The sequence below is a fragment of the Cibotium barometz genome, chromosome 19 (assembly GCF_041138505.1).
Source record: "Cibotium barometz isolate CiBa-2024 chromosome 19, ASM4113850v1, whole genome shotgun sequence".
NCBI lineage: Eukaryota > Viridiplantae > Streptophyta > Polypodiopsida > Cyatheales > Cibotiaceae > Cibotium > Cibotium barometz.
In genome coordinates this window covers 8,216,829-8,233,257 of record NC_141064.1, presented here as the reverse complement: position 1 = coordinate 8,233,257, position 16,429 = coordinate 8,216,829, and the positions used below count along the sequence as shown (strand labels likewise).

Genomic DNA, 16,429 nt, shown 5'->3' with positions numbered 1-16,429 from the left:
CTGTAAGCCTTATCTTTCGACTCAAGGGAATCACACACACATAGTAGACAAGTGACACATGGCACACATAAAAAAAAGGCACAAGTAGTGGTAGCAAGGAGCCATTTGTCCGTGGATGAACTGCAAAAGTACCATCAAGAGAATAGATGTTTTTTCTACCCTACAATTGGACACAATGAGCAAGTTTGCTCAAAACTTAAGCGACCTAACCTTGGCCCGACCACATCCACGGCGATCGTTCTTGCTCAAACAAGTCCATAAGAACTTCCCCCACCAGACCCTATCATCAATACCATTCTTTGTAGGGTGCTTGATAAGAAGCTAGAAACAATGGAACTTTAGTTAGGGAAGGTCAATTACTCAAGTGTCATGGTACTTTTGAAGGCCCCCCAGTCAAAGTCTTGTTTGATTGCGGAAGTACAAAAAGATGTCATTCCTATGTGGGTTGCTCAAAAAGCTTGCTTAGATTTGACTTAAGTAGACAAGATAGTCGCCATTTTTGGTGAAAGTATGAGTCTAAAGATTAAGCAATTGCACAAGCTCCATTATCTCTAATGTGCAATCCAATAGTCCAAACGGTGTGGTTTTCTCTATTGATTCTTATGTAGCGAGCATTAACCATGTGTGTAATGGGGACTCGGGAGGCGCGTCTATAACTAATCCAAGGGTTCATGAATCACACATGACTATTAATGTGATTAAACACTTGAAATAAAGGCACTCGCTTTATCCACTTCAAACCATAGGCACACTTAAAATACTGGACGTGCACCTGCTTTATGCAGCATACCAAGGAGATCGTGGACACATGGCAACATTGGACGAAGCCATTCATTCAGCTCGTATCTATGATGATACAATGGTCTCTTCCAAGTCTAAACCCGTTACCGAGCAGGGGAACAAGCATAAAAGAAAGTTCTCCGCACCTATGGCTAACACGACCGAAGGAAAGTCTTCGGACCAACCTTCGAAGAATTCAAGTTCGACACCAACAAAGAAGAAACGACTCCTTAAGGCTTTAAAGCTCAAGAAGGAGGGACGTCGTTTTATCTGCGAAGAAAAAGGACACATGCGTAACGAGTGCCCGAAGCAAAAGGGTGCAAAGACCAACGCAGGACCCAAACCAAAGGCAGCCAATCAGTTATCTTTGACAGGTACGTCAGTTACTATACTTTCTCGCCCTAGTACATGTTCTGATTGTCTGTTCAACTCTAAAGTATTTGGCTTGCATGATCTTCCCCGAGTTTATGGAGAAGTGAATGGCCATAGAATTCACATTCTTCTAGACCCTGGCAGCTCGCACAACTTTGTTAACTACAAACTTGTGCAGAAATTGAGTCTTGATACGACACCCAGCGATCATACCTATGAGGTACGCCTACCTGCGGGAGGCAAGTAGGGGATCGGAAGGTGGAGATGCTTCCAATCCAAATTCAGGACTACAAAGATACTCTAGAATGCTATGTTATGCACCTAGAAAATGTAGACTTGTTATTAGGGATTGCGTGGTTTAAGACTCTTCAAGTCCAGATAGATTGGTCTAGTCATATTTTCTCTTTTCAGCATAAGGACACCCAATATAGTATTTTAGGTGATTGTATTCATCCCTCTCAGGGACCTCTTGTAGTTGATTTTGGAAATATAATGGATTCTTCTTTGTATACCGCTTTCCATTGTGTATTGATTCCACTTTCTTCATTTCTCATCCCTTCCATGGAAGTCAATGAATTAAGTGTGTTTGAAAGCAAAGAATTACAAAAGATACTTGATTCGTTTCAAGATGTATTTCCTAAGGAACTGCCATCGGGTTTACCACCTAAACGGGCAGTAGATCATCGTATTGACTTGATCCTTGGTGCTTATCCTATCAGTATTCCACCTTACAGGATGAGCCAAGCTGAGGAAGATGAGTTGGCTAAACAACTCGAAGATTATTTGAAGATGGGCCAAATCCGTCCAAGTAAATCACCTTGGGTTGCACCTGTGTTGCTTAGGAGAAAGAAGGACAACACCTGGAGAATGTGTATAGATTACAAGAGATTGAACAAGCTGACAATTAAGAACCGTTATCCTCTCCCTAGATCATATGACCTAATCAACCGGTTAGCAGGAGCGAAATATTTCACGAAGATAGATTTACGTACTGGCTATCACCAGATACGTATTCATGAAAGGCATGTCGAAAGAACCGCCTTTCGGACTAGGTATGGCCATTACGAGTTTCTCGTATTACCTTTTGGGTTAACCAATGCTCCATCCACTTTCCACCAGCAAATGATGAACGATCTTTTTCGTGAACATTTGGGAAAATTTGTGGTGGTGTTCCTGGATGATGTTTTGATATATAGTCGTACTCTTGAGGATCATGTTAGACACCTCACGATTGTCTTATCTATTTTAAGACAGAATCGACTATATGCTAAGTTAAGTAAATGTGAGTTTTTTATGTCAGACATCATTTACTTGGGACACAAGATCACTAGAGATGGATTGAGCATTGACTATGACCGAGTTCAAAAGGTTCTGGACTGGCCTATACCGCGAACAGTGAAACAACTTCGTTCTTTTCTCGATTTTGTTATTTTTCTTCGGAAATCTGTGCGGGAATACTCTCAGCTCATACTACCGATAACCAACTTATTGAAAGGTCGTGGACGTAAGTCAAATCAGCCTATCACTTGGAATAACAATTTGGATATGGCCTTCAGACTTTTGAAAGATAAAGTCAAGGAAGCACCTATCTTAGCATTACCCGATCCTAGTCCGCCTTATGTTCTTGAAACTGATACCAGTAACTATGCCATCGGGGCTGCTCTATTTCAAGATGGTAGACCGGTTGTTTTTGAAAGTAAAAAGCTAGACGATACTCAATCTCGTTAGCCAACCCTTGAGAAGGAGCTTTATGCTGTGATTCATGCTCTCAAGGTTTGGAGACATTATTTATATGGCTCCAAGTTTGTGGTATTGACTGATCATCAATCAATCAAGTATGTGTGTGATGCGGATGATTTGAGAGAAAGGAAAGCTCGTTGGGCTGAGTTAATGCAAGATTTTGATTTTGAGATCTGTTATCGGAAAGAGTCCATGAATAGTGTTGCAGATGCGCTTAGTCTAATTAGAGAGGTGAATACTTTCTCGTTCACCGAGATTTCTACTGACTTATTTCAGTCATTGAGAGGGCTTTGTAGGACTGATAGTTATTTTGGTCCATTTTGGCAGAAGATCCAGGACGGGAGCTCAATGATTGACCAAGACTCAATGATTGAACAGCCTACCATTCAGGCTGCAGGAGGCCAGTGGATGATTCGGAATGGTTTACTATTCCGTAATGACAAAATTTGTGTACCACAGATCCCGGACATTAGGTCCACGATTCTTAAGGAGTGTCACGACGCTCCTTCTGCTAGACACCCTGGGGTACATGGGACACAATCATTAGTGAAACACACTTTTTATTGGCCAAAGATGAAAGGGTATGTAGAAGATTATGTTCTCAAGTGTCAAATTTGTCAGGCAAATAAAGGTGAACGCTTTAGACAGACTGGGTTGTTGCATCCTTTGCAAATCCCACGTAATAAATGGGAAAGTATTTCCATGGATTTTATTACCGGATTGCCAAGAACACATCAAGGCCACGATTCTATTTGGGTTGTGGTAGATCGCTTGACAAAAATGGCTAGATTTTTACCAACTCGGAAGACTATTACAGCTACGCAATTAGCACGGCAGTTTATTGAGCAATTGTTTAGACTGTACGGGTTACCGCAGGACATAGTCAGTGATAGGGACTCTAAGTTTACGAGTGATTTTTGGAAACTTGTTTTTTTGAGAAGTTGGAAACAACTTTGAATTTGAGTTCCCCAGATCATCCTCAATCTGATGGTGGCCAGACTGAAAGAGTGAATCAGATTTTGGAGGATATGCTTCGAGCATATGTATCCAAAAGACAGAGTTCATGGGAGGATTATCTTCCTATGTTAGAATTTGCATATAACAGTACTAAGCATACGAGTACAGGTTTTAGTCCTTTCATGCTTATGTATGGTTTTCAACCTAGATCACCTGTTACAGTAGGATTCTCAGGACTTTAGCATGATGCAGCACGTAATTTTTTGCAAGATATGCAAGAAATGTTACAAGTTGCGAAGGAATCTATTAGAAGTGCTCAAGACCGAGACAGATTTTATTCTAATAGACATCGTTCACCCAGAGAGTTCTCTGAAGAAACGATGGTGTATTTGCGAGTTCCGAAAGATTCCGAGACTTTACGGACAGGTCGATCTCCGAAATTATCCCCTAGATACTATGGACCATTTCGTATTACACGAAGGATTGGTTCAGTTGCATATGAATTGGATTTGCCTTCTCGTGTGAAAATTCATCCCGTATTTCATGTCAATAGACTTACGGAAGTACTGGGTGGAACAAACTAGTTAGTTACTCCTCAAGAAATCATAGATGTCGAGGACATGACATTTGTTCCGCACGAACCTGAAGAGATTCTTGGATTTCGTGAAAGAAGATTACGTAATACACTTATCACCGGAATACAAGATCAAGTGGAAGGATCGTGTTGAGGAGGACGCTACATGGGAGACATTGACTACTCTTCAGAGAGATTACCCTGGCTTTTTAGTGAGTTCTTAGAGGAAGGGGAGTATGTCATGTGCACAGTGTGTATCTACCGTGGGCTACACGCACACAAGACTAGCTTCGAGGTTTGGGGAAGCTTGGAGCTAGGCAGGCAGATTGACCAGCTGAGTTAGGGATAGACTAACGGGCGAGCACCCAAGTATGGACGGGCGGGCGCCCAAGTGTGGACACCCGATGACCAGCCAAGAGCCTATAAAAGGGTGGCCAAGGTTAGTCATTAGTCATATAGAGTCTCGCGTGATTTGTGAGAGCTCTATGGTCAGGAGCCTGGATCTAGTGCTTACAGACGTGCACCTGCTTTATGCAGCCAAGGCCGGCAGCAATCTCAAGGCCCGCGAGGGTAGCTTCGAGGCGGTATGGGATGTCGCGAGGAGGAGATTGGTCGGTACGTCAACCTAGTTAGCTCAGCTCCTGGCTCGGTGGGGACAGCCAAGACTGTGGGCGGCTGTCGTGGTTGGGAGGTGAGTCAGGCCTGCACTCCCCCTTGTTGTTTGTTTGTTTGCAGGTTTCGAGTCTCGTACCAGGAGCGTTCCACAAGGAGATCCGGTGGGGATTTGACATTTCATGTGCCTAGCACCCTTTTAGCTATAACTAGCCTGTAGCTATTTCCAAACCTCATCCTGCTAGTGCCCTTAGCCTACATGTGAACCCTCTAGGTCCCCACACCCTGCTAAGCCTTAACCCTAACTTGGGTTAGCATATGCCCCTCACCTTAGATTAATCTAACCCTAGGTTTGTCGGGATGTAATCTCGGGACGTAACAAGTATGGGACTACAACCACGTGTTGGAGTAGAAGGTGCAGCCAAGTACAAGAAACCACACACACACACACACACAGAGTAAGCCACAATTGTGAGAGTACAGCGAGAACTCAATGTAAATGGATAATATGCAAAGTACACATAAAATGTGAACCCTATAAGTGTAATAAGGGCTGGTTCACAATGCACATGCATAAGTGCTCGAGGGAAAACCCCCCCCTCTTACAAAGGTAAAAAGCCCCAGCACGTCCTAGAGTGTTCACACACCACTGCCCACGACATAGATGTCTACAAACCCCCTAGGAGTGATGACCTAAACATGTACACGGATGGCTAATCAAATCAATCCCCGAAAGGCAACAACCCAAAGCTTTGCGGAAAGCTTCGAACTTTTTAGGAGGAAGTGCCTTCGTGAACAAATCTGCCAAGTTGTCATGTGTGGGCACATAGACCAAGTTTATCTCTCCTATAGAGAGTAGCATAATGATAATGCACCTCAATGTGCTTAGTGCGAGCATGAAACACTGGGTTCCTCGCACAACTGCCAATGCATTCTGACTATCACTGAAAATGGTAGTGAATGAAGACTATCCACAACCCAAATCAGCCATAAGGCATCTAAGCCAAACACACTCAATGGTGGCTATAAAAGCTGCCCTATACTCAGCTTTCCAGCTCGAGGTGGTCATTGTTGGTTGCTTCTTACTGAGCCATGATATACATGAATCACCAAGACGGAAGCAAAAACCACTAGTGGACCCCCTAATGTCGTACCATCCAAGCCAATCCAAATCTATAAAGGCATGCAATTGTGAATCACCCCCCCTGGGATAGAACAATCCAAGCTGTTGAGTGCCCTGTAGGTAGCGAAAAACCGCTTGACAGCCTACCAATGCCTAGAGCCTGACCTATGCATAAACCTGCTCAACTGACAGACCTTATACTGAATGTCCAGCCTCGTATTGCATAAATAAATCAAGCAACCAACAACCTGCTAATATAATGTCTGATCAAAAGGCTCTCCAACATCCTGAGTACTAAACCTAGCCCCTGTCTCAACTACTGTAAACACACGCTTACAATTCTCAAGACTAAACTTGCTCAACTGACAGACCTCAAACTGAATGTCTAGCCTCGTATTCATAAATAAATCAAGCAACCAACAACCTGCTAATATAATGTCTGATCAAAAGGCTCTCCAACATCCTAAGTACTAAAACTAGCCCTTGTCTCAACTAGCGTAAACACACGCTTACAATTCTCAAGACTAAACCTTTGAAAATAGTATGTGTATATACTTTGACTGAATGAGGACAATCCCATCAGCCCCTATATGAACTAAATGGCCAAATAGAAATGCAACTGGCTTAATCTAACATCTCAACTGATGAATGTAATTCAGCTTTGAAAGCTGAAATCTGATCCACATCAGGGTCTAGGCCCTATGAGCAACATGTCATCACCGTACAACACAATGCCAAGAAACAACCATGAGTCCACTTTACATAGAGGGTACTCTCATTGGGATTGTTGCAAAAACCATGTGTAACCAAGTATGCATGAATCTTTCCATACCAAGCCCTAGGAGCCTACTTAAGACCATGTAAGGCTCTCTTTAAGCTTCATACTTAGCGTTCTTGCCCATTTTGTACAAAATCACGAGGCTAAGATACATATTCTCCTCATGTAAGTCACCATTCAAGAAGGCAGTTTTAATGTCCAATTGATGTACACACCATCCATGATGTGTCGCCGATGCAATGATACACCGGATGATGGTCATACAAGACGTGGTTACAAAGGTCTCATCATAATCGATAGCCTTCTGTTGGCCATAACCTTTGGCAACAAGCCTTGCCTTGTAGCGGTCAATACTACCACCTGCCTTTCTTTTCAGCTTGTACCACTCTTTACCAATGGCCTTTCGCAATGAGGCAAAACTACCAAATACCATGTATCATTCTTGAGTATTGAGTCGTACTCATCCTGCATAGCCTGCATAGCCTGCATCCAATGATCATCTTCCTATGCTTCCTCGAAGGAAACATGCTCCTCTTCATTGCACAAGGTGCTCATGAGAAAAGAAAGAAAGAAAGAAAGATATATTAACGTCTACGAGAGGCCAAAGTCGGCCTATGAGACAAAAAATAATACAACTCTGTTCTTCCGGTCATCGGAAGAAAAGAAACAAAAGAAAAAGTGTGCATGTGTCTGGATACAACTGTGAATCATCATGGATCGGTGGAGCCCATATACAAACAATGTAAGGCGGGGGTGGGGATGTGGATAGAGTGCTAAGGCAAGATGCATCTCTATATGCTGAAGGGGTGGTACAAGCATGCTATGCAGATCTATGTCTAACTCCATCCAGTGCCATAAGAGGGATATAAGATATCATACATCGCCGATGCTGAGGCTGTGAATGGCATGAACATGTACCCTGAGTCTGAATGAAAGCGAGCTAGCCTCTCCTGTGTCTCCATCTGGTGTCTCATTCGGATAGCTGCTATCTCTCGGTGACGGAGTCGGGGTGCTCTATGTCCAGTCTGTCTAGGTCTCCTCCTGGCTCTCAATTCCTCTGCTCTCTGTGCGGTCACCCCACGTGGTACATCAGCTGGCACTGGCATAGCTCTCTGGAAGAAATCTGTGAGCTGGGACTGTCTCCCACCCCTAGTGGGAGCGGGTGTCTGGAGGAGTCTCTCTCGAGAACTATGAAGCTCTAGTAGTAGTCTGCCAAGCTGTCCCTGGTCCGAGGCCTCCATCAACTGATGTAGTGAAGAGTGCTCCTCAAACAATCCTGCATATCTATCTCTGACCCCCTGGTGGGCTCTACATCTACATACAAAGTGATCCTCAGTCTCCACCTCCTCGCGGCACAATCTGCATATCCGCTCAGCTCTAGGAACCCGTGCCGCTCTCCCAGCCTCTATCTCTAGCTGATGTGATGAGACTCGTAGCTATCCAATAGCAACGCGAGAGCTGTGTGGCATGTATACATCCATGTACCGCGGTCGATGTATAAACCCATCCCCTGAGATGCTCATAAAGTGGTCTCTGTAGTACAGCATCTTCGGTGGTAGTGGGCTCTCTGGTGCTGTCCATGTCTCCTGTATGTAGTGCTGCCATATGTCCTGTCTCATCACTCTGTTCCTCTCATTGAGAGAGAGGTAACCCCGTGGAGCAGACTGATCATACTGAAAAGGTGGCAACCGCTCAATGTCTATACCATGATGTGAGAACCACTGTAGCATCTGTGCATACCAAGATCCAGTGTGTCCAGCCTCGGCCAGCTGTCTGGATGCCTCAAAAGCTCGGCGGGATAATCTCTCCATGGGCATCTCCCTCATCCTGTATATAAAGGAGATCGTCTGGAACAATGCCTCCACTGCCATAGGTGGTGCAGCAAACTCAGCTCGAACAATGTCGTGCGGGACGGATGGTTTGCTGCGTATCATCCTCGAGAGCATCAAGATCTGTGGTCTCTCCAGCTGTACCCATGTGGAGGCTGCAAGCCCTGGTGCCCAAACCGCTGCTGCATACATCAAGGCTGGTGTCACTAATGTATCAAAGAGCCACCCCTTCGTGCGGGGTTCCTGAAAATGTGCCTGATAACACTGACGCTCAAGGCCAGCAAGAGCTGCATACCCCCGGGTCACTCTGTCTCGGACTGCCTGAGCCATGGAGAAGCGTCCAGCTGAGCTAGTAAATGTGATGCCAAGGTAAACATAAGAGCTCACCACCTCGACCCGCCCTCCTGCTAATGTGAGAGTAGTGTGGCTCCTGACTGCGGGTGAAGTGTGGAAGATCATAACCTTGGTTTTCCCAAGGTTCACTGTGAGCCCCTACTGTGCGCAGAAGTCATCAAGAGCCACAAGGTGTCTTTGAAGCCCAACCTGCGTGTCAGATACCAAGATGATGTCATCAGCATAAAGCATAACATGGACAGTAATACCTGATAGCTCAACCCCAGAGCCTCCTCCCTGTGTGATGTAGTCGACCACCTCATCAATATAGAGCCCAAAGAGCGTGGGGGAGAGCGGGCACCCCTGCTTCACACCAATGGTGCTAGCAACTGTGTCGGACAAGCCTCCTGGGCATCGGACTCTCCCAAAGACCTGCTCATATAGCCTGTATATGCCCCACATCATGTCTGAAGGTATGCGTAGTGTCTGTAGTCGCCGAAAGAGGCGCTCTCTGGGCACAGTATCAAATGCCTTGCGGAAATCCACAAAGCAACAATAGAGCCGTTGCCTCCGTGCCTTGGCCTGATCAATCAGGCACCTCAATGTAAAAATGTGGTCGATGGTCGAGAAGGCTCGACGGAAGCCTGCCTGGCCTGCTGCTCTCAATCCTCCAACCTCTGCATGAGTGCTCAGCTCTGCCTCCAAAACTGCCCCGTATAGTTTGGCCAATATATGGCCAATCATGATGGTCCTGTAGTTCCCGGGGTCTAGTACATCTCCCGCTTTATGGATCGGCACAATAGTGTGCATCGTCCACTCAGCCGGAAACCCCTCTGACAGAGCTCTGTTGAAGAGATGAGCAAGAAATGGTGCCAATGTATCAATAGCATAGATGAGATGCTCTCCCTGTAATCCTGTATGATCTGTCGCCCGTCCATGTTGGAGTCGGCCTATGGCCCTCCTAACCATAGGTGGGGTGAAGAAGGTGGAGACTGTGGGGCATGGCTCTGTGGGCTGTGGTATAGGGGGCTGTGCAGGCACATCATAAAGTCTCTCTGCATATGTCTGCCAGGTCTGAGGATCGGCAATAGGTGTGGGAGGACGGGGCTCTCTGAGTCTCCTCCAAGCAGCAGCAGCATCTCTGCTCATGAGCATGTGAAATGTGTCCCAGTACTGAGCCTCCTCATAAGCTCGCCGCTTACGGCGGGTGAGAGTATGCATCCTCCTGCCTGCCTGCCTCTGGGTGATCTCCCCGCGAGCCCTCTGCACACTCGGAGACTGCGGTAAAGGTTTCTGCACTCATCATCGTACCATCGGTTCTGGGGCATGCTCCCAGATGTAGGTGGCCGTCCTGTCTGTATGTGGTATGGGAAACTCCTCGCGGCTGCGGAGTGAAGTACATGTGCGAGCTGGGAGGTAAGCATGGCCATGGGTGCCGACTGATCTACGGCAAATAGTTGATCATGAACATGATAGTCGTACACCTCGGCTAGGTCCTGAGTGAAGTGAAAAATAGTGCGTGGTGGCTGTATGATGGGTGGGTGGGTCTCCAATAAGCTCCTAAAAGTGAGGGATAGGTATGTATGATCCGCCCCAATGGGGCATGGTGGTACAGTGAAGTGAGACACCATATCTACTGCCTCCTGGGATCCCATCACATAATCCACTGTACTACTGCCGCCTCCCACTGGAAAGCAAGTCAACCCACCTGAATCTGGCCACTGAGTCATCCCATTATAAATAACGAGATGGTGTCGGCCCCCAAGCTCCAGCAGATGTTGCCCATATCCAGTGCTGTCAGCTCCTCCATCAGCGGAGATCCGAGTGGTCCCTGTATCCTCTGTAGCTAGCGGCTCTAGTCTCAGGGGATCCTCAAAGTCATAGATCTCGCACTGTCTGCTCTGAGTCCGTGCATTGAAGTCCCCCATCAAGAAAACTTCTCCCAATGTTGAATAGTGTAAGATCTCCTCAGATAAGACAGAGTATGGAGACTCACTAGCCTCTCCTCCACCCGGTTCCTCGGTGGTGGCAAACCGCGACCCCTTCGGAGGAAAGTAGCAAAGGGCGATATAAATCCATCTGGTCGCTGAGAGGCGTAAGCTAATCCACATGTATCTCGCCTCCGAGTCTCGTGCTACGACTCAAATATGCTCATGTAACCCATGCCTGAAAAGCACTGCAATACCTCCTGAACCTCGGGAGGTGGCCTGTCTCATCCCCTGTCGGTGAGCTGACTCCCACTGATAACCCTCAACCCGTGGTAAGCCCCTCTCCGGGCTCTCATGTGTCTCTGTCAGCAAGATGATATCCCGGCCCTCCATCACCTCCTCAAGTCTCCCTAGATGTGTCCATAGGACTCCATTACAGTTCCAGATGGTCAACAAAGTGCCCAAATGCATGGCAAGAACTAGCACGCGTTCTACCTGGCAAAGGAGCATGGTCAACAAAGTGCCCAAATGCATGGCAAGAACTAGCACGCGTTCTACCTGGCAAAGGAGCCTCAACATGGCTGTCCCATAAGGTTTGCAACAGCCAACGAAGTACTACTTTAGCTTCATGCATGGATGTCCTTTCCTCTGCCACTACATCATCAACTTTTACCTAACCAATGGGCTCAACATCAGGCATTTCTGGCTGCTGATTTTAAACATGTATAGGCTGATTTCCGGCCATAGGTTGAGTGTCCAAATGCCCAACACCTGGTGAGCATGTACCATACAAAGGAAGAAGAGTATCAAAGAGATGTTGTGAGCCTACATGTGGCTGTTTTTTGCACTCAAGCAAGAACTGGGATGAATTCTACACAAAAACCAGGTCTCTAATAACCATAACCCGTTGTGAGGCAGGATGGTAGAGACGTACCCTTTGTTCTCTGAGCTGTAGCCCCACAAAAATGCATTTCACCACCTTATCATCAAGCTTTGTTCGATGTTGCTCATGCACAAGAGCATAAGCCAAGCATCCAAATACACACATATGAGCCATTGATGGCTTCCTATCATGCCAAGCTTCATAAGGAGTGATGGTTTATGAGGCCCTTGTCGGACATCTGTTAAGAACATAGGCTACACACATGACAGCTTCCATCCAAAACTTGTGAGGCAAGTGTTGGCCCTTGACCATACATCATGCCATCTCCATGAGAGACCTATTTTTCCTCTCAGATACACCATTTTGTTAAGGCATAGTACACTGATGTTGGGTGCCTCTTTCTGACAAGTATGCATTAAACTCTTTGGACATGTATTCCCCCCCTCTATTTGTATGGGGAGTCTGGATCTTACATCCTGATACATTTTCAGCCATGAACTGAAAGTGTTTAAAGCACATAAATACCTATGGCTTCTATTTCATAGCATAGACCCAGCTAAACCTGGAAAGGTCATCACAACGTAGAGAACTCCAACGGATGGTGTCCTCATGGGACCACATACATCATTGTGTATGAGCTGCAACTTCCGAGCAACCCACACTGAACCATCCTTGGGAAACGGTACCCGATGCATATGCCTAAAATGCAACCCTCACATACATGCTTGACAAGTGCATCAAGAGGCGGCGATGCGCAGACCATGTCATGGCTTTTCGCAGGCATAGCATACTAGCAACGTTAAGATAACCAAACTGAGCATGCCATAGCTATGCATTTGTCACACTGGATGTATTAGACAGTGCATGTATCAAACAACCCCCTCATATGCATCAAGTCTGTAAAGACCATAACATGAAGTACCGGATGCAATAATTATATCCCCATCACTGAAATCATGTGCAGTGCATCTATAATCCATAAAACGCACCACTAGGCTGGACCCAACAATGCCCGAAACTGACAAGAGATTCTTCTTGATACCTGGTACAAACAATACATGAGAGAGTGATCGTTGCACCATTTGCAGTAGTGAGCACAATCTTCCGGACTCCTTTAACAACATATCTGCAGTTGTTTGCACGTGTAATTGTGATCCCCTTGGGAGCATCTTCCAAGAAAGAGGAGAGCTAACGCTATGATGTGGTGTGCTAGCTAGCATCACTATCAAAGTACCATACATCAGCATCTGTAGCTCCCATGCCTCCATCATGCAAGGAGGGATCATAGCTGCATGGTACTTGGAATACCCATTCATCTTGAGAAAAGCTAGCTAATTCCTTTTTGTCAGCACTTGGTGCTGAAGCATCGGCCACAAACACACTGGAGTCCTTCTTATCCTTCTCTTTTGCAAGTCTTTTCCTGCACTCATTTATGTAGTGCCCTGGCTTCCGAGACAATAATTACATTCACCCTTCTTCTTGGGCTTCACTGTCATCCTTGTCTATATCCTTGCCAGAAGAGGCAACTGTCCCGACTCCCACCTCTGGCCTTGTAGCCACTGGCACTGGATGCCTTGCCTTTACCTTTGCCTTCAGCAGCAAAAGCTTGATCACCAATCCTTATTCCTGACCTCTTCGTCCAAGACTAATCTTGTAGGAGCAAAGACACAAGCTCATCAAAAGAAAAGGCATTTGCACTGCCTTTCATGAGATGCCTCATCATATAGGTCCACAATGGATCGTTAGTCCCGTCAAGATTATCTTCGGTAGCAAGCATCCCAAACACATCATTGCCAGCCATACTATCTCTGCAAGTGTACTCTCTCTACACAATTGAATGCAAAAGATGCAAAACCCGATACTTTGGGTGTGTTTGCTATTGATTGCAATGTGTAGCACTGCAAGTAGCTCTCTAAAAACCTACAAATGTATTGAGAGGAGGAGGGATAGAGGATAAACTCTTTTTTTTGAAATTTATGCGAGCTCAGTTGACGTATTTCGATGCCAGTACCACCAATGAGTAGGAAGAAGACTTCTACACGGACCCCAATCCAATGATGTAAAAATAGTCAAAAAAAATTTAGGTCAAAAAATGGCTCTTCACAGGCGACGCCGCCGACTGTGTTGGGCGGCAGCGGGCGGCTGGTGGCTGATTTGGACTGAGCCAGCCATTGTATGGGTAGAGCTGGCGGAGATGTCCAAATCAAATATTTGATTTGGAGGATGTCTAATTGGACTGCCTTCTTGGAGTGGGTGGAGGAGAGGGTGGCAAAGAGGAGGATGGGCAGCACTTTTTCAACACCCCGTATGCCTCACAAAGGGGCTAGGGCTCCTTGCTAAGGGACCCTATAAGCCCTTATGCACCACAATCAAGGCCTCCCAAGAGACCGAGATGGCCCACGTGCGCGATGAGAAGCCATAAAGTTTTTTTGGTACCTGATGAGAAAAATGCGTTGTTCCACTTAGCTTGCTGCAGAAGGAGAGATCCCCGAATGTAGAGAAGCCAGTGCTATGATACCGAATGTTGGAGTAGAAGGTGTAGCCAAGTACAAGAAACCACACACACACACACACATACACACACAGTAGGCCACAGTCATGAGAGTACAAAAGGAGGCACACAACTCAATGTAATTGGATAATATGCAAAGTACACATAATATGTGAACCCTATAAGTGAAATAAGGGTTGGTTCACATGCACAAGTACTCAGGAGAGAAAACTCCCTCTTTACGGAGGGTAAAAAGTGCCCTGGTAGGTCCTAGAGTGTTCACAACACCACTTCTCATGACATAGATGTCTACACCACGTCAACGTTTCCGTACAATATATATGCACGTTCCTAAAAGGTGAATTTGGGCATGTTCCTGGATTCATCTAGGTATATGTTCCTAAAAGGTGAATTTGGGCATGTTCCTGGATTCATCTAGGTATATATATATACCTAGATGAATCCAGGAACATGCCCAAATTCACCTTTTAGGAACGTGCATGTTATATACTCATGGTAGTCAACCCACAAGACTATATAACTATCAACTCCATTATGCATAGTATGGAATATATACTACGACATCCCCACTAACGTCATCAGTGCCCAATAGTGGGTGTAGAACTCTGTATCAAGATATGCTCTCACACACGCACTCCACACACACACACACACACACACACACACACACACACATAAGAGCATATATTCACACAAAGACCTTCGTACTGAGTTTCTGTCAAACATCCGAAGATGCAGGGCAAACTCAGCCATAATGAAGCCTAGCACTAAGGGAAGTAGCAAATAGAAAGAATTAGTACAGCAAATAAGTAGTTGAACCGCTAAAGATAGAAAGAATAACATAAATAACCACATCATCTGTACGGTACATGGTACAAAGGCTACCTAGTATGTAGCAAGGCAACAACAATAGAATACAGTCTCACAACGGCACGGCACAAGATACAATACGTACAATAGTACGGCACAAGATACAGTACGTACAACAATACGGCACAGGGCTGCATACTTAGCGAGAACAACACATCCGAAGAGAGAGAAGTAGAAACCGACGATGTCAAGTAGCCTCCTTGATTCGCACACCCAAAACGAGTGAATGTATATATTTATATAAGTGCAAAGCTTTTGCATTGTTTTTCCCTCAAGCTTTTCCCCTTCACATTTTTGTTCTCCACACTTTTGTTTTGCAAGTCTTTATGTGCCCTATATAAAAAACTGAGGTCCCAAACCTTAACAAGTGTCCTTTGTCCATGGCTCATGTGAGCATGCACAAATAACTTGTTTTTAACCTATTTTCATACAACTAGCTGTTACATAATGTCCACCCTTTGGCTAAACGAGGACGCCCATGATGCTAGTGTGCCATGCTAGTGAATTGGTATCGTGGGTGACCCACATTAAATACTAGTTACCTAGTGTTATTGGTATAGCTTGAGACCATGTTATCGAAGTGTAACAAGTAGTGCCATGCTTGACGATTGTGTGTTGTCGAAGTGAAACAAGTGGACTATGCTAGACAACTGCACGGTCTAAGTGTAAGAAGTGGTTTATGCAAATGACACACCATACTAGATGATGTGTATAGTGATACGCTCATCGAAGTGTAACAAGTGGTGAGTGTGTTGTGTTTGTGCTTATCAATGTTTCATATTGGGATTAGTTGTTGTGATAACAATTAATTGGAACAACTAATGCGTTTATGTTTGTGAGATAGGTGATGGGCACTGCATGTGTCACACATGAAAGATCTTGTTTATGACATCTCGGATTATTATTTCATATGGCTTATTTTGTTAGCCTTGTGCCGAATGATTATACACATTATTTATGCATGCTTGTGCGTGGCGTTGCTATTTAACTAGCAAGTGTGTTAGAGAAATTTTGGTTATTTTCCACTTAGTGTGTGAAAAAGCTTTAGTGCTTGAGTTATTTGTAAAAGTGGAAAAGCAAAGCCCTATTTTGTACGCACAACTATTATTTGCTCCTTAGGCTATATTTTGAATACAAT

The 16,429-nt window shown here is 45.3% G+C and overlaps 1 protein-coding gene across 1 annotated transcript in view; it reads right to left on the bottom strand.

Moving 5' to 3' along the window:
* The window catches only part of LOC147628184 (putative protein S-acyltransferase 16), an 86,283-nt gene that overhangs the window by 14,945 nt on the left and 54,909 nt on the right, over positions 1-16,429 (bottom strand). The gene's annotated exons all lie outside the window — the stretch shown is intronic.